At 48.6% G+C, this 25,212-nt stretch overlaps 1 protein-coding gene across 1 annotated transcript in view; it reads right to left on the bottom strand.

Annotated features, from left to right (window-relative positions):
- LOC138567558 (uncharacterized) overlaps positions 1 to 25,212 on the bottom strand; it is a 1,087,151-nt gene that overhangs the window by 211,091 nt on the left and 850,848 nt on the right. The window lies entirely within an intron of this gene.

The following is a 25,212-nucleotide window of genomic DNA, read 5'->3' as shown; positions in this document are numbered from 1 at the left end:
CAATCCATTTGGCAATGCTGGACACAATTATGTGACAGCCTCCTTATCCTGTTGCATGAGAGATGATTTTCTTTTGTTATCCTTATTTGCCTGGTGCGGTCCATGTAGAACACACATCAAGAGTATTGTCACAGATGGCCTCAAGAATGACCAAACTGCAGAAATAGGTCCAATGGTTTTTTGTTTCAAATATTGAAATCAATATGATGGTTTGAGAGCAGCATGCACAACTGCGGCACACTAGCCTGTGCCTCTTGCTGCAAGTGGGCATCCTACCTCCATAACCAAGGAATCCCTTTACTGCAGGTTGTATACTAATGACAGTTCACATCCAATATTCTGACTAAGCAGAGGGCCTAAAGGCCCTAATCTTTTCTCTCTTCTTTTGGGATTCTTTTAGGGATATCCTATCCTGACACTACTCTGGGATAAGTGTGGGTAATTTCTTTGATGTTCTGGTGCCCTTCAAATTGCCTAGTTTCTGTCATCCTGGTCTGTCACTCCCTCCCATTCCTCTACCTGATTTTCCTGGTCTACACTTTTTCACTCTCCAAACCCAACTCCACTTCGTCCCTCCGATGATCAGATAATCTCTTCTCTAGTCCTTCTCCACTCTCTCGTCTCTCCCCTTCTGTGGACGCACCCCTTTTCTCTGCTTTCGATTCCCCCCTCCCACTTTCATTCTCTTCTTTCAGTCCTTGAACCATTCTTTCTCTCATTCACTTATCCTGCTACACTACACCAAACACCTTTAGATGCTCCAGCAAACATTCACCCAATCGCAGCCACACTCCTAACTCTCACAACAAATACCTCACCTACAACACACGCTCCACCACAATCTCCAAATTGCTCTGCTCCACCAATCTTCTTATGTCTGGTTGCTCAGTCTGCCTCGGTCTACCCAACCACACCTTAACACCTCCAATCCGGTCTGATCCTTCCAGGGATTTCATATTCCAAAATTCCCTTGTCCTCCTTCCTTACCCTACCCTCCCTTGATCACCTGCTTGTTTTGGCCCATCTATCATCCATGTTTCCGTCAGGGTTGCCACAGTCGCAGGAGATTTCAAAAGTGTTCTTTAGCCCCGTCCCTTTTGCACGCATAAAGCACTCACTTCATTGCTGGTCCCTGGGTTTATGTTGGCAGTGCAGAGATTTGGGAAGCATACAAACACTGCAACCATTTTTCTTCACCTTTACTGAATATGGCGCCTTTGCGCCGTACTAAAATCCCCACCCTCATTACTGCGACTAATGGGAGCAGGGGTTGCGGGGGGTGTCCCCCGCTTCCATTAGATGGTAGCGGGGGAAAATACATACAAAAGTAAAAAAGAAAAATAGAGAAAGGACCCTGTGGTGCCAGTTATGACCCACGTTAGTGGGAGAGGAGTGACACTGCAGGGATACAGGAGGGATGTCGGCACACACAAAAGTGTGCTGCCGAAAAAGGTAAGTGTGTAGGGGGGAGTGGGGGCGGCGGGTAGGGGTATGCGGGGCACAATGATATATGATCACTGCACCACGCCATCATGGAAGTCGGCACAGTGATCAGATAGATCCGCGATTTGGGCAGTCTGGAATTGAAGGTGGGCCCATTTGCTGGACCGGCGTTCATGTTTCCTTTTCTTCAGTGACACCAGTTTCTTTACGTAGAGCGCAGCGAGTCCTCTCTGTTGCATGTACATCTGGGACAGGTAGTCCTGTAAGAATATAAACGGAAATCTATCCAGAATGGGGTACAGCCTGCATTTGACCTGGGACATGCAGCATGGAAGAAACAAGCGAGAGGGGCAGACAGTGGTGCCCTCCCAGCTCCTCACCCCACCGCTGGCGCAAAACTGGCCTTGGTGAAAACCCTGGTAGGGCTCCTGCCCCAGGGTGAGAGGAGTCTCGTTGACCTGTCCTCCCCCACCCCAGTCCCTCCTTTAGGAAAGACTTTCTTTTTGGTGCTTTCATCCCATAGACATTGATGGGATTACCTGTCTTTTGCTTTGTTTTGAGACCTGTCCTGACTTTTTGGACGCAATTAAAGCCTTTTGCTTTTAATTGCCTTGCCTGATTTGCTCATTCTAATAGGGAAACCGACTAGTTCCCAAGACTATCAGTACTGAGAGACTGTCTCTCTTTGTGAATTAGTTTATTGTTACAATTGCACCCATCACCTTACAGTGAAGTGCAGGTAGGATACTTGGCAGGGTTCGAAAATTGAGATTGAATAAGCAGGAGCTAAAAGCAGCTCCTTGGTATCCAGCATTAACCAATGACCTGGAGCTACCACTGGGGAACCAGGAGATGGAACAAGTTACTTACCTGTAACTATTGTTCTCTAGCAGGGAGGGTTCGCATGGGAATCCATGATCATGAATAACGAATACACAGTCGTACAACATTACACAACCACGGGAGGTGGCAAGGCTCAACAGAAGCAATTCACCCTTACCTCTGGAACAGATTCCCCTCAAGCGAACAGGTTGTGTAGCACTGCTTGGCTGACTCTGGACTCCTCCCTGGAATCCCTGTAGACACAGTAGCACTTCGTGATGGTGTGCATGAACCTCCACGTAGCAACCCTGCAGATGTCCAGCAGGGGCACACCAGCCAGGAACGTAGTCGTCGCAGCAATCGCTCTGGTGGAGTGGGCTCTCGGACAGCCGGGCAGTGGATGGTTCGCCAACTGATGACAGTGCATGATGCAGCTGGAGAGCCACCTTGAGATGGAAGCCTTGGACAAGGCCTTTCCATTGGTACACACAACCAAAGTTCATGAACGAGGGTACCTTCGGCATGAAAGAGGGGTGCGTCTGCAGCAGCACCGTCAATTCGTGGAAAGTCAGGTATGGCTGTTTGCAGGATAGGGCCTGTATCTCACCCACCCTCCTGGCGGAGGTGATGGCCACAAGGAAAGTCGTTTTCAATGTGAAGAACTTGAGAAGGGTCTGAGGGCCCCACGCCCCAATGAGCTTTGTTCAGAACCACATTGAGTTCCCACGGCGGGGCAGGGGCCTTCACCGGCGGGAAAGATCAAAAAAGTCTTTGAGGAACTCCTTGACGAGTTGATGAGACCAAAGTGAAGACCTTCCTGGAGACCTGGTGTAGCGTGAGATAGCCCCCAGATGTACTTTAATGGAGGCGTGCGCCAGGCCGGCCATGGCCAAGCATAGTAAGTAAGGAAGAATCTGCAGGGCTCTGACCCTCAGAGGGGTGTGACCCTCAGAGAGGTAGTCTTCTGCGACTGGCACCACGTAGCGAAACGCTTCTACTTGTGACCGTAGCAATTGAAAGTCTACAACACCCTGGCCTTGGCGAGGACCTCCCTGCGGTCTGCAGGCAACTCATACCCTCTAAACTCTAAGGCTGCAAGAGCCAAGCCCTCCGGTTGAGCGATCCTAGTTTGTGATGCAGGATTGCACCTACTTTTCTGGTGAGAAGATCTGGGACTGCTGGTAGCTTGACCGGAGATGACGGTGACAGGCTGAGAAGGTCTGGAGACCAAATCTGCTTCGGCCACACTGGGCAAGGAGTATCATTCTGCACTGACACTATCAGAGTGTGTTGATGACTCGTAGCAGGAGAGGCAATGGAGGAAATGCGTACAGAAACATCCCTTCCCACGGGAAGGAGAACGCGTTCCCCAGGCTCCTCGGTTGGTGGAATCTGCTGGCGAACTTCTGACATTTGGAGTTTACTGCAATCGCAAACAGATCGATCTGGGGTTTGACCCACTTGGTGAAGATGCAGTCCACCTGGTCCTGCTGAAGTTCCCACTTGTGGCAGGAGCGCAATTCCCTGCTGAGGAGTCTGCAATAATGTTCTTGATGCCCGCTAGGTGAAGGGGGACGAGGAACATTTCTTGTCCAGCGGCCCAGTGCCATAAGTCATGTGCTTCCCATTAGAGCGCCGAGGATTGAATGCCCCCGTTTCCTTATGTAGAACATCGTGGTGGTGTTGTCCATGCTTCAGAGATGGAAGGAATAACTTGAGGGCCCAGAACACTGCCCGTAGCTCCAGGATGTTGATCTGGAGATCCTTCTCCAGAAGCCACAGGCCTCTGGCGTGCAGACGCCCGGTGTGGGCTCCTAAGCCTTCCAGCGAAGCGTCTGTGGTGAGCATTTCATGGAACGGAGGGTTCTGAAACGCTGTGCCATGAGCGATGTTGGAGCAGATGCCACACCACCTTATCGCCCGATGGAACTCGTCATCCAGAGTGATCTAGTCCGCAAAATTACCAGACACTTGCATCCAGCGAGCATCCAGGAACTCCTGAAGAGGTTGCATCTGTAACCGGCAGAGCCGGATAAGGTAGATGCAGGACGACATCATGCCGAGCAAGGACTTGATGGTTAACACCATGGCAGTCTACATCGACAATAGCCGCTGCACCTTCCTTTGAATGGCCGCTGCCCTCTCCTCCGAGAGTGAGGCCAGGCAGGACACTGTATCAAGTCTGGCTCCCAGGAAAAGTGTATTATGCGATGGTGTCAAGCAGGACTTTGGATAATTGATGGAGAATCCTAGATCCGTCAGCAGCTAGATGGCCGCCTCTGTGTGTTCGGCAGCCAACTCTCGCAAGCGGGCCCGGATGAGCCAGTCGTCGAGGTACGGGTATACGTGTATTCCTCATAAACGCAGATGGGCCGCCACTGGTGCCAGGCACTTTGTGAACACTCCGGGGGCCGTCTTTAAGCCGAAGCGTAGGGCCATGAACTGGTTGTGTTGTCCCTGCACCATGAAACGTAGAAACTTTTGGTGGTTCCTCTGAATGGGGATGTGGAAGTAGGTGTCCTCCAGGTCCAGCAATGTCAAGAAATCCCCTCTTTCCAGTTGGCCGAGCATGTGCTGCAACGTGACCATCCTGAATTTCTGAGACTTGAGGTACTTGTTCAGATGTCGTAGGTCTACAATGGGCCTGCAGGCCCCAGTCTACTTTCTGACCAAGAATTATCTGGAATAGAATCTGGAGCCCCTGAGTCGCTAGGAAACCAGCTCTATCGCCCCTTTTCGTAGCATGGCCTCTACGCCCGCTGAGGGATGTGCTGCTCCTGACAGGCCACCGGAGGGATCCGCAGACACCTGTGCTGAAACTACAGGTTATGTCCTTGGGCGAGAGCCTCCAGCACCTATCTGTCGGTGGTGATCTTTTCCCACTCGCTGACGAACCTAGTCAGCCGGCCTCCCACCTGGTCGGTTCAGGCTTGTGACGGCAAATCTGTCCTCCGCTACTGTAGGCCCGGAACAGGCCTCTGTAGGCTTCCCGAATCGTGGATCTGGAAGGTTGATGATACAATGAGAACCCTTTCGATGGCCTGCCTGACTTTACACTGGAGGAGCAAAAAGAAGAGTAGTGCTGCTGTAGGGTGCCCAAGAACAGGCCGTCTCTGTATCCGCCTTGATGGCCAGTAGGGACTGGTCGATGACCTTCCCGAAAAGGTTGTCTTCGTCAAAACGCATATCCAGTACCTTCGCCTGGACCTCCTGGTGGAAATTCTTGACCTTCATCCAGCCTTGGTGACAAAGGCAGACACTGTTCACCATCTGCCGGAACCCTGTGTCGGTAACGTCCAGCGCCACTGTGATGGTGTTATCCGATGCTACCTCTCCCTCCTGGAAAAGAGCAATCGCCTCCATCCTCTTGTCATCCACGACGGACTCCAAAATGGGACGCAGCTTGTACCACAGCTCACTGTCTTATCTGGATAGGATCGCCAGTGCCTTGGCCGCCTTGATGGTGGACGCCGCAGTGTAAATCATCTTCCTTCTCATGGCGTCCCCATCTTCTTCCCTTCGCTGTCCGGAGGGACTGAAGACGAGGACGGGTTAGCCGACCGTTTCCTCTCAGCTCCCGAAAACACTGAATCCGGCGATGGTTGCGACCTCAGGCACTTGGGTGCGGATTCCAGCACCCGGTACTTCTTCTCCAGCCTATCCCGTTTGGCTGGAGCCGTCCAAGGGTTCTTCAAGAGGACCAGGCCCTCCTCCCAGACATCGTCCAGGAGGGGCACCGCCATGATTGTCTTCCTCTTGGCCTCGCACCTCTGGTACAGGAAACCCTCCTTCCTAGTTTCTTCGGACACAAGCTGGTACAGCTTTGAGGCTCTGGGGATCATGGACGTAAACGACCCCACCTCGTCCGGTGGGGACGCTCTAGGCTGAAGGGACCAGCTGCGACAATATCATCATCATCCGTCGTCATTGCCGTATCCGTCCCTGTACCTGTGTCTGCGACTGCTGGGGGAGAAGGGGCCCAACGTGGGTGTGGAGGCTGAAATGGGGGTGTCGGATGCCGCTTCCTCTTCTTCGCTGGCGGCTGATTGAGGACCTGGGGGACCATTGGAACCGGCCTTTGTGGCATCCTCTTCTGGATCCCTGACACCAAGGTGTGGAGGGTCGATACGATGTCCAGAGACACATCCCTCAGCGGAGCTGGAGTGATCGGAACACTAGGCCGCTGTGGTCCTCTACCATGTCCTTGTGTACCGTGCGCAAGGACTCCATGTCCTCGTCTGTGGAGGAAATTTCCATGGCTTGGGCCACGGCCTGGGACAGACCTGTGGCCTCCTGGCACCCCCCAACCGCTCTGAGGGGCTGGAATTGGGTGTTTTGACGATGTCCCCTACCTCCAGCATGCCGGCAGACCTTGTCAAAGTCACTAAAGCTGCCTCGCGCTTCGGATAGAGGGATACCTTCAGCGCTGTGGAGGCTACCTTCTCAGGGTCAGCCCCCTTAGCTTTCGCAAGAGCAGCTGCCACTAGCTCTATTGTCGGCGATGATTTATCCTGGGCCACCTGGGCGGCCTTGGGCAGTTCAGCCTTCTCGAGGAGGAGCTTGATTGCCCGCTAGCAATGGAAGCGGAGGGTGATGTCGATCGCACCCTGTCTGCCGTGGGACCTGCTTCCGCAACGACCCTGGTGGACCTGGACTTGCGGTTCTTGGCCTTATCTTGCACCTCCACAGATGAGGCACCCTCAGAGGACTTAGAAGACCGCTCCTCGGACCGGCCGGCCGGCCCTGGGTGAAGCATGATCCTGCTCGGAGAACGGGGCAGAGGCCTTTGCGTTCAGCCACGCCACCAGTCTACTGTGCCTGTCCTTTGTCGTCTTCTTGGAGAAGCCGCAGCACATATCGCAATCTCCTTCCTTGTGGTACGGATGCAGGCAGAAGAACAAATTACTTTCTTACGTGGTAACGTTCTTTCGATGGGATGTTCCGACGACGTATTCCACATCTATGACCGGTAACCACCACAGCTGTGCTGCTTGGGAACATTTTCGGCATCTGCGTCCTGCGTCGATGATGTTGATACTCTGTCCTCAAGGGCCTCTGTCGAGCCGACGTCACCAGATGTTATAAGTAGGACGCACGACGCCTGTAGCCTCAGTTGTAGTTTTTTCCCCAGAACGTGTGGCACCAATCTACTGCCAGTTTGACCACAGAAAGCCTTGCGGAAACGTAAGCTGCAATCGCATAAGAAATTCTGTAGCGGGGCAGGCTGGGAGCGAATGATGTGGAATATGTCGTCGGAACATCCCATCGAAAGAACGTTACCAGGTAAGAAAGTAACTTGTTCTTCGAAGGGATTGGTTCCTCCGACGTATTCCACATCTATGACAGTCTCCCAAAGCAGTACCAACGTATGGAGGTGGGAAAAGAATATGAATTTAGAAATTTAGAATGCCCAATTAAATAGCGGAAGAAAGGACCGCCTTGCCAAAGGCCAAATCCTGCCCATGGATAGAATCCAGAGAATAATGTTTTCCAAAAGTATGGACAGAGGCCCATGTGGCTGCTTCACAAATGTTGCGAATGGGAACACCCCTCTGCAGAGCAGTAGAGGCAGCCAAACCCCTGGTAGAATGGGCCCGTAAGCCTACCGGAGGGTCCTTACCCGCCAAGCGGTAACATTCAGAAATTGCCAAGATAATCCATCTAGACAAAGTCTGCTTAGTAACAGCTTATCCCAAACGCCTTCCAGCGTATCCTACAAAGAGTTGATCGTCCACTCTGACCCAGGGCATGCGAGAGATGTAGAAACTTAAAGCTCTCCTTGGATCCAACCTATGGAGTGTCTCGTCTTCCTTACCAGGATGTGGAGGAGGATAGAACGCCGGAAGAATGACCTTCTCTCTTAAATGAAATTCTGACACAACTTTCGGAAAAAAAGAAGGACGAACCCTAAGGACAACCCTGTTCTTATGAAACACCATGAAGGGTGGTGTAACAGATAGTGCCTGCACCTCACTCTGCAAGCGGAAGTAACCGCAACTAAATATACAGTTTTAAGGGTCAACAGTTTCAAAGGACAAGAATGTAAAGGCTCGGATGGGGCACCCATTAGGAATTTTAGAACCAGGTTCAAATCCCAACCGGGCACCTGGAAAGGTGACGGTGGGAACACATTAGTGAGCCCATTCAGAAGCTGCGAAATTAAAGGAATTTTTAAAATAAGAACACTCCTCAGACGAGCGCTTAAATATGGACAGCGCCGCCAGGTAACCTTTAATGGTACAGATTGCAGGCCCTTGTGGGCTAACGAAAGCAAAAAAAAACAGAACCACAGGAATGGCACATGAAAAAGGATCCACATTCTTGATCCTGCACCAGTCGCAGAACTTTCTCCAACGGCAACGGTACAGGGACTTTATTGCAGGCCTTCTGGCCGAAAGCAACACCTCCATCACGTCTTCAGGGAGGTCGCAATCCTTATACCTCAACCTTTCAGAAGCCAAGCATGAAGGTTGAGGGACTTGACCTCTGGATGGAGAACTGGACCCCCCTCCCGTGAGAGCAGATCGTCTTGGTAGGGAAGACGGCGTGGAGGGCATATGGACAAGTCGAGAAGGTCCGGGTACCATGTTCTCCGGGCCCATGCCGGAGCAATGAGGATCATTCGGGAACCGAACCTCAGTAACCTCTGTAGCACTTGTGGAATGACGGGGACTGGTGGAAACGCATACAGCAGTGGGAAGGACCACTCCACTACGAACACATCCCCTAAGGCTCCTCTTGGAGGAAATTCCCGAATCGCACTTCCGGTTGACACTGGTGGTGAAGAGATCCACTTGAGGGGTCCCCCAAACGGCGAAAATCTCCAGGAGAATCTCCTGAGCCAGCTCCCACTCGTAAGAGACCGTGCTCTGCCTGCTCAGAGTGTCCGCCGCCTCGTTTACGTCTCCAGCCAGATGAACTGCCGAGATCGAAATGTCCTGCTGGATGGCCCAGAACCAGAGCTGCTTCGCCTCTCTGCACAGAGGAAGTGACCCCCCCCCTTTTGTTGAGGTAGTGCATGGCCACTGTGTTGTCCGTCAGAATCAGGACATTCTTCCCTCGCAGTCGGCAGAAAAGCCTTCAAGGCAAGCCTGATGGCCCTCAGCTCCAACATATTGATATGGATTCTGGACTCCGACGGAGACCAACAACCGCTGACTGTCAACTCGTTGGCATGAGCTCCCCATCCTGTGAGGGATGCATCCGTCACGATTGTCACCTCCGGCCAGGGTAGCCAAAATGGAGCCCCCTCCATCAGATTGCCTTTGACGGCCCACCACAGGAGATCCTGGGCGACCGAGGGTGGCACCTGAACGGGATCCGACATCCTGCCGGAGGATTGTGACCACTGCATCTTGAGAGCCCACTGCAGAGATCTCATCCGTAGCCTGGCCTCTGGCACCAGAAGAATGCAGGATGCCATGAGGCCTAGCAACCTCAAGAACTCGAATGCCAGGAGACTCTGGGCATGTTGAAACTTGTGCACCATCTGCAGAATGTGATAAGCCCTCACCTGGGGAGGGAAACACTGCCCCAGGGATGTGTCGAGCACTGCTCCGATGTACTGGAGCTGCTGGGTTGGCGTCAAGTGGGACTTCTTTAAATTGAGGGAGAAGCCCAGCCTGTGAAGGGAGTAGCAGGTGGCGGACAGATGATCCAGGACTTGCTCGGGAGAGCGCACCCTGATCAACCAATCGTCCAGGTAGGGGTAGACGTGAATCCCCCCTTTCCTGGGATACGCTGCCACCACCACCATGAGCTTGGTGAAAACCCTTGGACGGAGGTCAATCCGAACGGCAGGACCCGAAACTGAAAGTGCGAGTCTCCAACCGCGAACCTCAGGTACTTCTTGTGCTTGGGATGAATCAGCACATGAAAGTTACCGTCCTTGAGATCGAGAGACGCCAACCAGTCCTGAAGTTGAAGGGCCTGGAGGACTTGAGAGAGAGTAACCATCTTGAACTTGTCCTTCCTGAGGAGCTTGTTCAAACCACGCAAGTCCATGATGGGTCTCAATCCCCCGTCTTTTTCGAAATCAAAAAATAAGGGGAATACCATCCATTGTTCCTCTCCGCTACAGGCACCAGTTCTATAGCGCCTTTCTCCAAAAGGGATTTGATTTCCTGCGCAAGGAGCGGATCCGGACTCTTCAAACAGAGCTTCTCCGGTGGATTGTCGTGAGGCCTCTGCCGGAAAGGAAGAGTAGCCGTGGGTTATGATCTCCAGCACGCCATTCTACAAGATGTTGTTCCAGCCTTCCCTCAACCGGCAAATAATGGGACATGGCCTCATAACTGAGCTGAAGAGGCTGCGGCATTGCCTGAGGGCAAAGAGGCAACTGCCCGAGCAGCCTTGGCACCTCGAGTACCTTGTTTTCCACCTCTGGTACTTCTACGTTGGCCTCTTTGACTTGCAGCTCCTCTCGATCTACCAAAGGTAGAGTAATAACGAAAGGAACCTCCCCTCCATTGCTGTCCCCTAGGACGAAAAGGCAGAGGTTGGCGGACTGCAGCGCTCAACGACTTCGCTGCAGCCTTTGAGGTCTGCAATCTCTCAAGGCTCTCGTCAGCCTTGCTGCCAAAAAGATATTCATCATCAAAGGGCATGTTGGGAAGTCAGGCTTGTACATCAGGAGCAAACCTCGACTTCTGCAACCACTCAAATCTGTGCATCACGGTGCTCGCCACCATGGACCGGCTACCACAGTCTGCCACGTCCAGACCCGACTGAACGGATACACACATGGCATCCTTGCCATCCTGTACAAGAGGAAGAAAGAGCATCCCGTTCCTCCCCTTCGGGAATATGTTCAGCCGCTAAAGTAACAATTCCACAGAGTGTGACTGAAACGTGCTAGGGCACACACGGAGTTGGCTGCTTTCAAAGCCATACCCCCTGAAGAAAAGACTTTCTTCGCCCAACCGTCAAAAAGTTTGTCGTCCCAGTCAGGAGGGATGGTAGGGTACGATGCCTGTTTTGCTGGGGCCGTAGCCGTCTGCACCACCAAACTCTCTGGAGTAGGGTGCATGGACAAGTAGCCGGGGTCGCCACTGACTGGGCGGTACTTTTTCGGCAACGACTTACCCACTGTCGGGAGACTCTCCGGAGCAGTCCAAGCTGCCGCCGCCCTTCTTTGCTAGGCCGTATGGAATGGCAGTACCGGAACAGTTGGTGGACCTTGATCCAAGATATCTGTCAGGTCATCCTGCAGAAAATCTACTGGTGGCGCAGACCACCCCAAGTACTCCGTCAACCTCGACATCAGCCGCCTGTACGAAGAGTCAGCATGCGTACCAGGTTCAGGCTTGCCAAACTCAGGCTTGCCAAACTCAACCTCCGGGGAGGTATCAAAACCACTGGCATTGTGCAAAGACTGACGCAGGTCTTCATTCTGGCTATGACCAGACAATATCTCGTCAGGAACCTCATCCGGAATCAAACCTTCCTCAGACCCTTCCTCCACCTCAGAAATATAATCTAGAGGCTGGAATAAATCCCTGGATGAGGGGACAGAAAAAGGCTCAAAGATACATCTCAACGACTTCTTCAGGGCCTTCCTCGGGGTTTCCACCGAAGCACGGGGTACCTCCGATAAAGCAGCCTCGAAAGGCATCGAGGACGTCAACAGAATCGGCATCGAGCATGGCGCCGATGGCTTCGACACAGGCCTCGAGGGCGGAGCGTGTTCTTCGACGGCCTCGGCGCTGATGACTTCCTCGGAGGCGGAGCCTCTAGAGAGTCCCTCGACGGACATGGCGCTGATGGCGTTGACGTCTTCTTCGAAGACCCCACAGGCTCCGACTGTCTCGAGGGCGGCGAGGACCTGGACCTGGAGCGGGCATGGCTAGAGCGATCCACCTTGTCCGATCCAGACCTCGGAGGGGCCCGATGATCACGCCGACCACCCGAGCCTGAAGGCGTGCGAGCAGTGGCCCTAGCACGTTCCCAGCCGGCTTCTTCCGAAGGCACGGACGGAACGGAGCCCTGCGACTGAAAAATCGCCATCATCTCTGTACGAAATGCATCCCGTTCCGCAGGAGTAGAGTGCTTGTTGGGAAAAGCAACCCGCCGACGGGCGGAGTCCTTGGACGAGGAAGGCGACCGATGAATGTGCTTCCGTGAGTGCCTCGAAGAGGCAGAGGAATGGCGGGAACCACTCTGGGACCGAGACCCCGTGGATTTACGCCGATGACACGGAGAGTCGCCTCTCGAATCGTCGGTCGAAAGCCCAGCAGATTTCGACTTTCAGGGCTTGGAAACCCTACCGACAGAAAGCTTCTTCTTCCACTCCCGCAAGGCCTTCGATGTTAACGACTGGCAATCGTCACAATCATCCGTGGCGTGGTCCTCACCGAGCCACCAGAGGCAGGGGTCATGCGGGTCCGACAGCGACATCTTGGAACCGCAGTCCTGACACTTCTTGAAACCCGGCCGCAGGGTAGAAGAAGACGAAGACATGATATCTTCTCAAAAGAACAAGTTTGAAGAACCGATAGTAATATAACTCAAAAGAACCGAGGCGTGCCGAGATCTTCTGTAAAGGAGGTCCCAGACATGACCTGCACCCCTGCCCCTCCTTTTGAGGTACCAGGAAGGTACTCGCCAAGGTACGTGACGTATGAAGAGCAAATAAACCAACAGAGTGTTGCACTGGGACTCTGCCCAGTGTACATTAGAAGATCCGTACCTGTTGAAGCGCCCATAATCAGACAACCCTGGGCGGCACGGTACCCTATCAGACAGCCATACCAGCCGATGATACGAAATGAGGAGTACCTACATACAGTCCACGAAGAAACCCCAAGAGCCTTAATGGAGGGCCAATGGAAATGACAATGGCCCAAACCAGCACGCGAGTAAGACACGTTAGAACAAGCTGTTATGCAAATCAATGTAACAAACAAATAAAGGAGACTATGCTAAAAATAAGGAAACGTGTTACTAGACATGATGAGAACAACCGACCTGTCAAACGTGTGTAAATAAGCTTGGAACGCAAGAAGCTAAGAAAACGATACTGCTTGCAATGCTTAGTAGAACATTAAAAGCGGTATGCGCCAACTATATAGCTACCTCAAGAGGCACGTTATACGAGTGCGACTCCATTTTGTAAAGCAGAAATGGGCCCAGACTGCCAGAGGCCTGGCAGGCAAAGTTTCACAACTCAGTCAGAACAGAGAGGAAGAGCGGAATCGAAACTCAACAGAAAGAGGCTCGTGCCTGGGAAATCAAGGTCACCCAGAGAAGGGAGGAGAGCGTCAACTCGCAAGAACCAAACTTCAGAGCACACCAGATCGCCCGTGAAGGTCAAGATAAGAGAGGCCCAGGCAGGTGGTAGGGCCGAAGCAGAATTAAATACAATAAAAGCTGAAAACTGAAGCAAAATCATGGTGAACAGACACGTGACCGGCTGGGGACGAAGAGGTACCATCGTCATCCAGAACCTAGGATGCCATAACTTTTCCCGATAAGAGACTACAGTCTCGAGGCCAAACCCAGCCAACTAATTGATACATAGCCCTAAGATACTGATTGATGGAAGGGAGGCAGAGTGAAACTTGGTACACCAGGCTCGTGAGTGTCCATTCTGCATGCTGCTAATTAAAATGTGGACTTATGTCTAGGGGTGTAACCTACCCAATCACAATGGACCAAGTTATCTGAAGTCCTATAGATAGTAGAACCAATGAGACGACATACTTGTAGTGATGTCAATCACGTGTGATGTAGTGGGATGGGCATAGACGCCCACCCGATAAGAGCTATCCAATCCGCATGCCCCATTATCATATACAGATATAGTACCTATACATAAGTTACCTTTCCTAACCAATTATATTGCATGTCGAGTTTTGTAGAGTTAGCCGTTAATGATCACGAATATTGCCTATAAGAATTACTGTTCAACTGAAGTTCGAAGTAGTCGGAGCGAGACAGGTGATCGCAATGATGCCGATTCCCTTTTGTTTCCCTGTTTGATGTACTTGTCATTAAACGGACTTCCCCTTGCCAAACTACTGAGTCCTCGTTATTGAGTCATGTCGGAGTAAGTGAATCCTGCACCCCCATCCCGCACATGGTGCAGCTATCTTGTCTTACAAGTTCTAGAGGGTGAGCGGTGACCTATGGGCCCATCAGTGAATTCATCTCCTCCAGAACACTCTGAAACGAACACGTTCGCGGAAAAAACGGTACTGAGGCTACGGGCGTCGTGCGTCCTACGTATAACATCCGGTGACGTCAGCTCGATGGAGGCCCTCGAGGACAGTGTATCAACGTCATTGACGCAGAACATTTTTCGAAGCAGCACAGCTGTGGTGATTACCTGTCATAGATGTGGAATACGTCGGAGGAACTAATCCCTTCGAAGAGGCATTACAGGTGCTTGTCCTCCATAAACACATTTTGAAGCCTGCACTTGGTGCATGACTTGAAAATGGACCTTCCTTCCTCCTCCTCTGTCATGGTCGGAGGGCACAAAGTAGGCCAGATGGCCTTCTGGAAACGTCAAAGATCTTCGCCCTTGAGGGGCACTGAAATTCACAGACAACGGATCCCAGCTGTCGGCAGATGGATAGAAGAGCACACAGGCTCTTTCGGAACAAAAATAGAACCTTCTTCTGTGGAAAAACACAGAAGCAGCTTACAGAGCAAACTCGAGGACTCCTAACACTGAAGCGTGTGGTAAAAATCTGAAGATGGCTGCCAGAGGCAGGGTTTAGGGAGAGGACAGTCATTGGATGGGGGCAGTATGACCCAGAGGACAGTCATTGGTTTATGCAAGAAATACAGTTTGTAAGTGAAACTGCTTTTCTTTTACTGAGGATTCCCAGCCTAACGACGCGGAATATTCATGAGCATGTGAATCCATGCCAGATACCATGCTGGAGAAAGTACATTGATTCTGCAAATCTAAAATGCACATAAAATGGAAAAATACCATTTTATCTATTATTTATGACCCCTTATGCTTTAAATGTTGTATAGATGTGTCCTCATTTTTGTTTTAAAGATTTGTCTCAAATGCATATGTGTATTTGTCATCAGTTGGCCTGGGGAGCCAAAATGAGCTCCTGGAACTGTTGGTGTCAAGCTAACCAGGCTCTTCTATGCCACACACAGGAGCTAAATAGCTCCCAGCTCCCCTCAATTTTGGACCCTGCTTGCTATCCTATTTTCTTATATAATGGCTTTTTGGTTACTTTTAAAATGTGCTTTAGACAAGCTGGTGGCAGCTGTGATGCTTTTACCGTTTATGTAACATTTGCTCGTACACTTTTGCGTTTCCCATAAATGGTTTATAAAGGTGCTAGCACCCTAAAATGGCCATGCCACGAGATTTTATGCATGTTCTTTGACCATATTGATCTTTGGTCTTTCGTGGGATAAGTGGCGGTTTGTGTATACTCCAAAGAAGGGGGCTGGGACTGTCCAGTCCCAATCCACATCTCTGGAGCCTGAATGTCTGTTGTTGGGCAGATGTGTGGTGGTCAGAGGCTATCCATGATTGGATAGTCACTTACTGTTTGAATGGTGCAGATCCTAACCATTTGTGGGCTTGGGCATGCTCCCAGACGGAATATCGGATAAAGCGGGGCTCCTGCAACTGTTCATCAGATCACCATTGAAGCAAAGACTTCTATGAAGAAGAGCAGCCCGCTGACTACCTCAAGATGACCTCTGCAGCTGACCAGCATCGACTTCGGTGTTATCCCGGTGAAGCCCTGCTCCTCTGTTCTGATCCCAAGAAGGCATTGGTTGGTGCTTCAACCCTTGGACTGGTGGGAACAACCTGTCTTGACTTCTGCTTCAGGATGCGTGCCTGCTGAGCCTTTGGAAGGGTCCCTTGACCAACAGGGGGACTGACTAGCTCTCCTGGGATACTTTGCTGCAGCTGTCGCAGTTCTGAGCAGAGCCTTGGAACTTTGCAGATCTTCGGCTTGTGCCTCCTCCTGGATTTTCAGCTGTCTCACACCAAGGGCAGCTGTGTCAGACCTGCTCCTGTGTTCCCCGCTGTAGGATCTGTCGCTGCCCGACCATGGTGACTCCAGCTGAAAGTTGTCCTCTGAGTCCTAGAGGTGTCGTGGGACCGTTTGACACAGAGGTCTTCACCCTTCCTCATTTGGGTATTCTACTGGAAGTCGTCTGGATCAGATTCCTAAGCACCACGACGGACCGAAACTACATGCTGCGACCGAAAGTAACCTCTGGTGTCTAGATGTATAGACAACCCTTGCGAAAAGAACCAAGACAGAAGAACAAGCCTGCAATGAATTTAGGAACCTCCTCAAGTGGTCATCGAACAACTCGGAGCCTTGGTGGTAGTCTATTTCTGTTTCTCGTGCCTCCCATAAGATAACAAGTGCGTTAAGCCCTGACTAACTCACTCTTATCTGAACTTTGGTGGTGGAACTTGGGTGGAGTACTCAACTGAACTTTATTTAACCCTTGCCTCTTATTAATCGTAATCACTGGCACTCCAAATATGTATATAAACCTACCTGAAAACGATCTACTTTGGAACTGGTGACATTTGGGCACAATGCTCCAAACCATCAAAGGGTTGTGGAGCGCACGGGGGTGGGGTGGCTGTTTTGTGATTATTTGAAAGAGTACTTTCTATTTCTAAGCATCTGTTTACTTACCTGTGTCCCACTGATCATTGAATCAAAGGCCCCACTATGCCTCTTAATGGTGAACGCATATATCTATTTTACAAGGGTTGTGTGTGACAAAGTGTTATCTGCTTATTGTGTAATCTAAAGGCCTTATAAATGGTAGTTTTATACTTTCCTGTCTAATTCGAATTACTAGTATTTATCTGTGTGGGCTCATTGCAGTCCTAGACCACTCTCACACCCTTCCTGAGACTAAGCCTTGCTGCTCTGCTACCTTACCTTGATTAGGTTTGGCTGACCTCTATTTTCCCTGATCACCATAATAGGGTGCCCTAAAGCCCACCCTCACCCCTCCTCACCCAGGACTGATTTTGAAGCTCAGCCGACTGGTTCACATGAAATTTGGATATAAACTTTGGTGAAAACCTTGACTTTGTTCTAAAGACCACTTTGTCGTCATGTATGGCTACACATGGTTGGTCTACTGACAGCCTGTAGCTCACTCCCCCACCTTACAGAGACGATAGTGATTTGGAAAGCTACCTTGTATGTTGGATGACTTGGGTAGATTTGTTCAAAAGGGGTGACAGATAGTGTAAAACTGTTAAAATCACAACTGGGAGCTTAACAAGCTAGCAGCATTTGTGTATGCCTTTTCTGCTTCCATAAAGGCTTTAATGATTGAAACCTTCCACCATGAAACCTTGTATTGTGACGTGGCATAGGCAGCGAGTGTTACAATATGTATTTATTATGAGTTGAACACCACACCTGAATTCACAAGTAGATAAGTGATGACGTTGGATGTTGTCCAATATATTGGGTTAATAGCATGTCTCTCGCACCAAACTTTGAAATGCTTGCTTTTGTTACAATCCTACATATCCTTGCACCTTGGAGGGAGATTCATATGGCCAAATTCTAGGACTTCAGAGGCCAAGCAACCAAATTTATAGTTTGTGGATCTGGTTGGGTTATCTGCTGGTTCTTTACAGAGTGTGTATGGGTTACAGCCTGAGTAAGGTTTCCGGCTCCATGAGTAGAGGTGTAGATACCACACCAAATTTGTCCACGTTGGGTTAATTCTACGTGGTGTCGAACTCTCCTGTTGTAGCTTTTGTACTACTGTGTGTGTATTAGCAGTGTCAGGGGGAAAACCGAGGTAACTATCCTGGACCAAATCAATATTTTTTTTGTTTTTGCATTTATAAAGCTAGGCATCTAGGCGTTCCCAGTGCAATTCCTATGGATCCTTCTTCGAAGTTGCTGGGTGTGAAGCTGCAGCATTTTCCATTATACCCATTGCAAATAAGTCAGAAATTGGTTTCAGTGCCTTTGGGTTAAGCTCCACTCTTGTTCCTGTTGGACCTGCTGACTAAGGGAGTCCGTTTTATGATGGTGGAGATCTAGCCAAACACAATCAAGCCATGGTTGCAGAGTGGCAAGGGTTAGTCCCAGAAGGGCTGTAAGAGTGGTCTAGGGCTACAATGAGTCCACAAAAACCACCACCAATAATTCCAGTGCAACCGTTAAGTACAAAAATATACAATGATTTGATAGGCCTTTAAAATACACACTAAGAAGGTAAAACCTCTAAGCAACTATTGTCATACACTTACTATAAAACAGATATATGCTTTCACCCTTAGGAGAAGAAAGGAGAGCATATGATTGAATGACCAGTTTAAAACAGGTAAGTACTCCGGTGCAGGGAATACACACAGATACACTTTAAAATAATGAAAGAACAGTTTCCCTAACACTTAGTGAGTCCAGCACTAAGACGGTGTGGGGCATTGTACCCTAAACACATCAGTTGTAAAGTTATACTTTTCAGGTGGGTTTATTAAGAGATTGGACAATGCCAGTGGTATTGATACAAAAGTCAAAAAGTTAAGTAAACTCACTCAATCTCAAACACGAGATAGGCTGAGGAAGGGATCCTTGAACAGTCCTCCACCAACCAAAGTCAGGAAAGTGTGATTTAGAGACAGGACTTTACATCCATGTAACTCTACGAAGGACAGGTGCAGGTGGTGGGGGGAGAGGAACAGGTATGCTCACTCAACCCCATGACTCCAAATTCACCAGAAACTACTTCTGAGTTTCCGTAATCCGTTGGAGACTCAGTCTTCTGTGCTTGGTCCGGGCGAGGAAGGTCCAAGGGCTGCAGGTACAGAGATCCCTTTTGGACATAGGATTTGGTTTCGGTCAGTGGCGGTGCTTAGGTATTGGTTGCAAGCACCTTCCAAATGAACACCCAAACTAAGAAAAGATGAAGACTTCTGTGGAAAAGGCATCCTCAGGGCACCTCTCGGAATCGAGGAAGACTGATTGCAATAGCAGTCACCATGCTCAGGCGGCTATAGGCGATCTTCCAGGGACAAACAAATGAGCAGCTCCTGTATGGCGTTAGTTGATGCAAGAATGCTGAAAATGTATGCACACGCATCTTGCAGCATGAAGAGCCTCCAAGTTCCACGGATGCACGCAGAACTGCAACAGCTGCTGCAAGGTAGCACAGAAGAGAGCTGGTCAGTCCACCAGTTGATCCAAGGACACTTCTGAAGGCTGCAAAGTGACATATCCTCGAGTAGGGGGTATAGGCTGTTCCCACCAATCCAAGGGTCGAAGCACCAGCAAGGACCTTCTTGAGTTCAGGCAGAGGACTGGAGATTGTGCTGGTCAGCGATAGGGGTTGTCCACAGGTTGTCACTGGGCGACTCTTCTTTGTAGAGGACTTGGCTCCAACGATGATTTGAAGAATGGCTGCAGGAGTACTTTTATCCAAGATTTCACTAATGGTAAGGATCTGCACCATTCAAACTGGCAGTGGCTATCCAATCGTGGATAACCACTGGCCACACCATCTGCTCAGCAACAGACATTAAAGCACAAAGATGTTCTACTAGTACCGGACAGTCCCAACTCCCACTTCTAGGCTCACACAAAAACCTGCTTTAACTGGGAAATAAGCTGTTTTCCACGGGACCCAAGAGGGGAGGAAGAAAGCCAAAGAACAATATGGCCAAAAGACAAGCAAAACTCTTGTGGCATGGCCATCTTCGGGTGCTAGTAACCATTTGAAGGTATTTGCAGTAAATGCAAAAGTGCACGAGTAAACTATTTTTAAACCCCAGTAGAAAAATATCTGCTACCAGCAACTTGTCCTAGGCACATTGTAAACATAACCAGAAAGCCACTACAGAAATAGTTATAAGGATACAACATATCCTAACCGCAATTCACTTTAGAATGCTATGTGCAATTGTAACAATACAAGAAATCCATTAAGAGATTCTTAGTGCTGATTATGGACCGATCAGTTTCCCAATAAGACGCCTTACGAAAAGTCAGAACATTAGGCAAAACAATGCCAAAAGAAAAAGTGTCCCATAGAAATCTATGGGCAGAAAGCAGCACAAAGAAAACTCTGGGAACATACTGCACCTGTAGCCATATTTCCCTGTGCCTGCACCAATGTCAAATGTGTTGGGCTATTTGTGACAGTCTCAGAGTGTGTCTCCATGTCTTTGTATAAAATATTACCCATCATCCTTGGCAAGTAGGTGGACATAGCGTAGACTTGTTACTTATTCTAAAATATTGGTCCCGACACGTAATTACTTCTTGAAGAACTGCATAGCATGATTTTGGGAAACAAGGTTGCCTCTATGAGGGACTTTGCGCACAAAATGAATTGTATTTTGCATAACATAAGTTAATCTATTGTGGACCTTAGTTCGGGTCTACCAAATGTAAAGAAAAACTATATGAATTAGATTGGATCCAAACTATTGATGCTATCAAATCCTACAAATCCTATGTTGAGTATTCCCGCTTTATTCGTAAAAAAGAATTGCGGTCGCCATATTTGGTGAAAAGTCCTAGTGATAAGTTTTGTCTTGTCTACCTCAGGTTCAAGTTAAATCAGTTCCATACACTAGAGAGAATAGCTCTTTGGAATAAAAACTTACCTCACATGTTGATAACTGGCTGCCGTCAATGTGATAATTCCTTGCAAAAAGAAACTTTGAATCATTTGGTAGTATACTGTCCATCTCTCGAGAAAGAGAGGAGGAAGATGATAGGTAATTTTGCACCTTTGGACTTGGTGATTTCATGTGAAGTTTTTTGGAACAGATGCACGAGTGGAAACAATATGCGTTTTTTGCTAGCACTGTATCAGTGAAGAGCTTCTTAGTAAGAAAAATTAACTTTTGTTAAATGTTTAATTGACGGTTTTTCGTTTAATTGAATTACATACTTTATCAAATGTCTCGGACAATATGTTTTAAAAGTTATGCGGAATTAGATGTACTGTTCGCTTTTAAGATGATGCAAATGCGGTGAGAAGGAGGCTTTTAAGAAATTGTATAAATTTGGTAATTAATGTGAGTGAGCTGTATTCTATGGCAAACACTTGTTTTGTTTTCTATCATAGTTGTAAAGGTTTGTTGTCAAACTAAAAACAATTTTCATAAAAAAATAAAAAAATATTGCTGTGGTGTTGTCTGTTATCAGAACACGTTTGTTTTGTATCTGTTTGTACACGTTGTAACACTTTGCATTGCTAATCACTCCCAGTCATTGATGTGCAACTGTGCCTCCTGAGATGACTACCTGGGCTGTGACCAACTGGAGGTGTGCTCCCCACCCCAATAGGGAGATATCTATTTTCTGGTCATTGGCACAGGTGTACTAGAGAATGGTCATCCTTTTAACATGTTTGTGACGTTCAACCCTTGCAGGGCAAACAAAAAAAACCTGTTTTTGTTACCACTACGAGAGCTTTCCAATACCCGGTTTGAGATCACTGGAATCTGAGCCATTCCTGAAAAGGTCTGTCAAGTCTTACATGGGAAATTATATAAATACACAATGCCATCAGGCCAATTAAATTCATGATATTTTTCACTGTGACGGATAATGCCAGCTGGTAACTCTAAACCATTGCCTTGAAAGCTTGGACCCTCTTAGATGAGTAGGTCCAAACCTTTACCATTTTTATTTCTGCTCCCAGAAACGTCTTTATTTGTGACAGAGTCAAACTTGATTTGGATACATTTATTGAGAAGCCAAATTAGTAGACATATGGAATGTTATCCTTTATGTATTGGGAAGACATGCTCAGCGTTGTTCCCAATTATCAGCTAATCATCTCTTTATGGTTGCGGTGCATGACTTGGTGGCGCAGATGCCAGATAAGCATTAAAAGCACCTTGTGAGTACACGTGGTGCTTATGTTATGCTAAAATAAAGTCTACAAATTGACAGCGCTTTCTTTACGCCTACCTGGAACTGTAGGTACTTCTGGCTCATCGAAATATGAAAGCATACATCTTTTATGTCCAGAGTTGCCAGGCAGTCTCCCTTGTTGAGTAAAGGTATGACCAAAGAGGTGTCATCCAGAAATGGCGACGTTTGAAGGCCTGTTTCGTAGGCTGACAATCGAGAATAGGTCTCATTTGCAAGTTCTTCTTGGGCACCGAAAAAAACATGGTCCGAATTCCTGTATTCCTTTTGTGCGGCTGACCCTCCTCGATGGGCCACCTTTTTGGGAAGTGCTGCTACCGCAGTTTGTAAAGGCAGTTGATGTTTGGGGGTTTTGAGTGACTTTCTCTTAGTGGGCTGGTATATGGTGAGGTTTAGAACTCCAACATGTACCCTATCCTTACTGTATCTAGAACAGTGGTTTGTGGTTATGCCCTTACACATGGGGGCATACATTGTTATTCTTCCCACTATAGGGGTGAGGTTGTATGGGAGAACCATGTGGCGTGAGTCCGAGTGGGTGCTGCACAGACTGTTGAAGGAGCACCTCTATGCAAACATCTTCCCCTTTTTTCTTTCTATATTGTCATTCTTAACACAGACTATGTTTGTAGTGTGGTGTGGTGTTTCGCTGAACCGCAACACCCTGCTGTAAGGGTGAATATGCGATTCCCCCTTTTGAAACAGCTATCCTTTTCTTGCACTCGATGTGCCAGGATGAGAGAGGGTGTGGCCAGTTAAAGGGTGCCAAAGACTTAATGGCTTTGTGTTACGCCTCAACTTTCCCCAAGGACTCGTCCATCTTCTTTGTGAATAAGTGCTCCCCATCAATTAGCTTATAATTAAGTTTGCCTTAGTTTCAGGCCTCAACACTGTTATTTTAAGTCATACGTACCTTTTTGAGGACTGCAGCATCAGCTACTTGCCTGCCTGCCTGCCTGCTGTTTGTGGCATCTAAACTACTGTTTCTGCTAGTATTTGTCACTAACTGGCCCTCCTTCACGAACGTCTTTAAAAGAAGCTAAATGTCAATCCACTGTGCTTGGTCATATCTTGCCATTAACGCTGTGGCGTTTGTAATTTAAATACTATATGCTGCAGTTGTGGTAATTTCCCTGCCCACAGAAGATATTTTTGCTGTCCATGTGGGTTGGAGCACTTGCCGTGGATGCTGTGTGCCACACTGTCTCCTGGCTGTAGCGATAACTAGATTGTTAGGTTTTAACTGGCATCTGGCTAGTAGAGAGTCTGAAGGGGAGGTTCTATACTTTTTTTGCATTATGGGAATAGAGTGTCTTTATTGGAGCAGGTGACCATTGTTAGGCATATTTGTGAATCGCAATAATGGAATGGATTGCGCTACGTGCTCTGGTTCTTCTTGAGTATCCTCTATAACATCCAGTTCTTTATGTTCTTGGTTGTAATGCAAAAGTAAGTGGCCACTTCAATGTAAAATCACTGATAATCAGTGGGGGAGTTGGAAAGTAGTGATGTTGTGCTACTTAAGCTACCTGTTTTGACAGGACTTTAAGGACCTAAAAACAAATGATGTATCCTTGTGTGTTTTCAGCGCCAATGCCGAACCCTTTCAAGATCAGTGCCTCGAGTGAGGCACCCTCTAATGGAGCTATCTGGTCAGCTCATGTTTGGGCTTATCATGCATGTGGCATTCCGCAAAATGGTGCTCTATGTGCAGGGCTTTTGTATTGTGGCAATGGGACTTCGGTGCTCTGACTCGTGCATGGAGCGTCCGGGCGTTTTAGGTGTTGCACTGGTCTTTGTTATTTGGGCACTGCTTGGCTTTGTATGAACCTTACGTGTCTCTGTCATTTGAGGTCTCCAGGAAGCCTACCCCCTTCTCGGAGGACATTACAGTGTTGGACTTTTTGACGGCTCCAGTGTTTTGCACACCATTAAGAGGCTTGATGCGGACAGTGATTTATGGAGATGAGGAGGGCTGACTGGAAACCTTAGCAGGTGCCTTTATTTTCAGAACCAGAACCAACTACCTTTGGGGTTGGAATCTACCCTGTTCCCTTGTGATTTGACCTCTTCAATTTCAGAAAGGCCCTGCTTGGAGGAACTATCCTTTTCTGCCTTCATTGTGTATGCGGCCCAGTGCAGCTCCTTCCAACTCCAAAGAGTCTTTGTCTTTAATCTGATGCACGCCATGCAGGTCTCTTCCTTATCGTCCCTGGCAAGGCGGATGCTCTGTCCATAACAAACATATATCCAGTTCACGGAAAAAAGGCGAGGGTCATTTACCCAAGATCCCTGTGGTCTCCTCTGCTTGTGTGTCATGGCCTCCCAGAGATTCTTCAGGACAGAAACCCAAGGAGGTAGGGTCACAGCAGAAGCGCAATTAAAGGGTGGAAAAAAATACTGCAAAGAGAATAGTACTGGTACTAGAGGTACAGCATGTAAGAGTCAACTTCAGACAAATAAGTGTCAAAAGCTGTAGCTTTTGAAGCCACTCAGAACGGGTAGAGGAAAAGTCTAGAGGTTAGGCCAGCACAACACACTAAAGTGGCATCCAAGAAAAGCAGAGAGCTACAAAATACGGTCAAGGATTTCATTTACACAAATAGTAAAGGACTGTGCATCCTCAACAGGTGTAAAGGACTGAAGTAATTGCTAAAGGGCATGCAATTGGGTAGAGCCTGTGCAAATGTATAACTTGTTATTTGTGCACCGGATATTCTGGTACACTGCCATGTGGTTGGGCAATACTATGAGTTTTGGAGGCTCCAGAATATAATTTATTTTGCACTCATATTCCATTTCAAAGTCGAAACCGTTTTTGGTTTGTCTCCTAGGTAAAGTGATTTTTGGCATCCATTATTATATTTTCCAATGCCTGGTAAGCCCCTTCAGTACGGACCCAAGTGTTTTAAATGCCAAAGATGTGACATATTTGACTTTTGTGGCGTTTTGTCAGATTCTACTATGCAATATTCTAGGGGAAGAGTACCTCCAGTTCAAATGTTTTCGTGGGGCAGAAACCTCAACCATCCAGTCGTCAATTCATACAATGCTTCTTGAATTTTTTAGAGCA

The sequence above is a fragment of the Ambystoma mexicanum genome, chromosome 2p, assembly GCF_040938575.1.
Source record: "Ambystoma mexicanum isolate Mex_15411 chromosome 2p, UKY_AmexF1_1, whole genome shotgun sequence".
Lineage (NCBI taxonomy): Eukaryota > Metazoa > Chordata > Amphibia > Caudata > Ambystomatidae > Ambystoma > Ambystoma mexicanum.
This window is presented reverse-complemented; position numbering and strand designations above follow the sequence as displayed.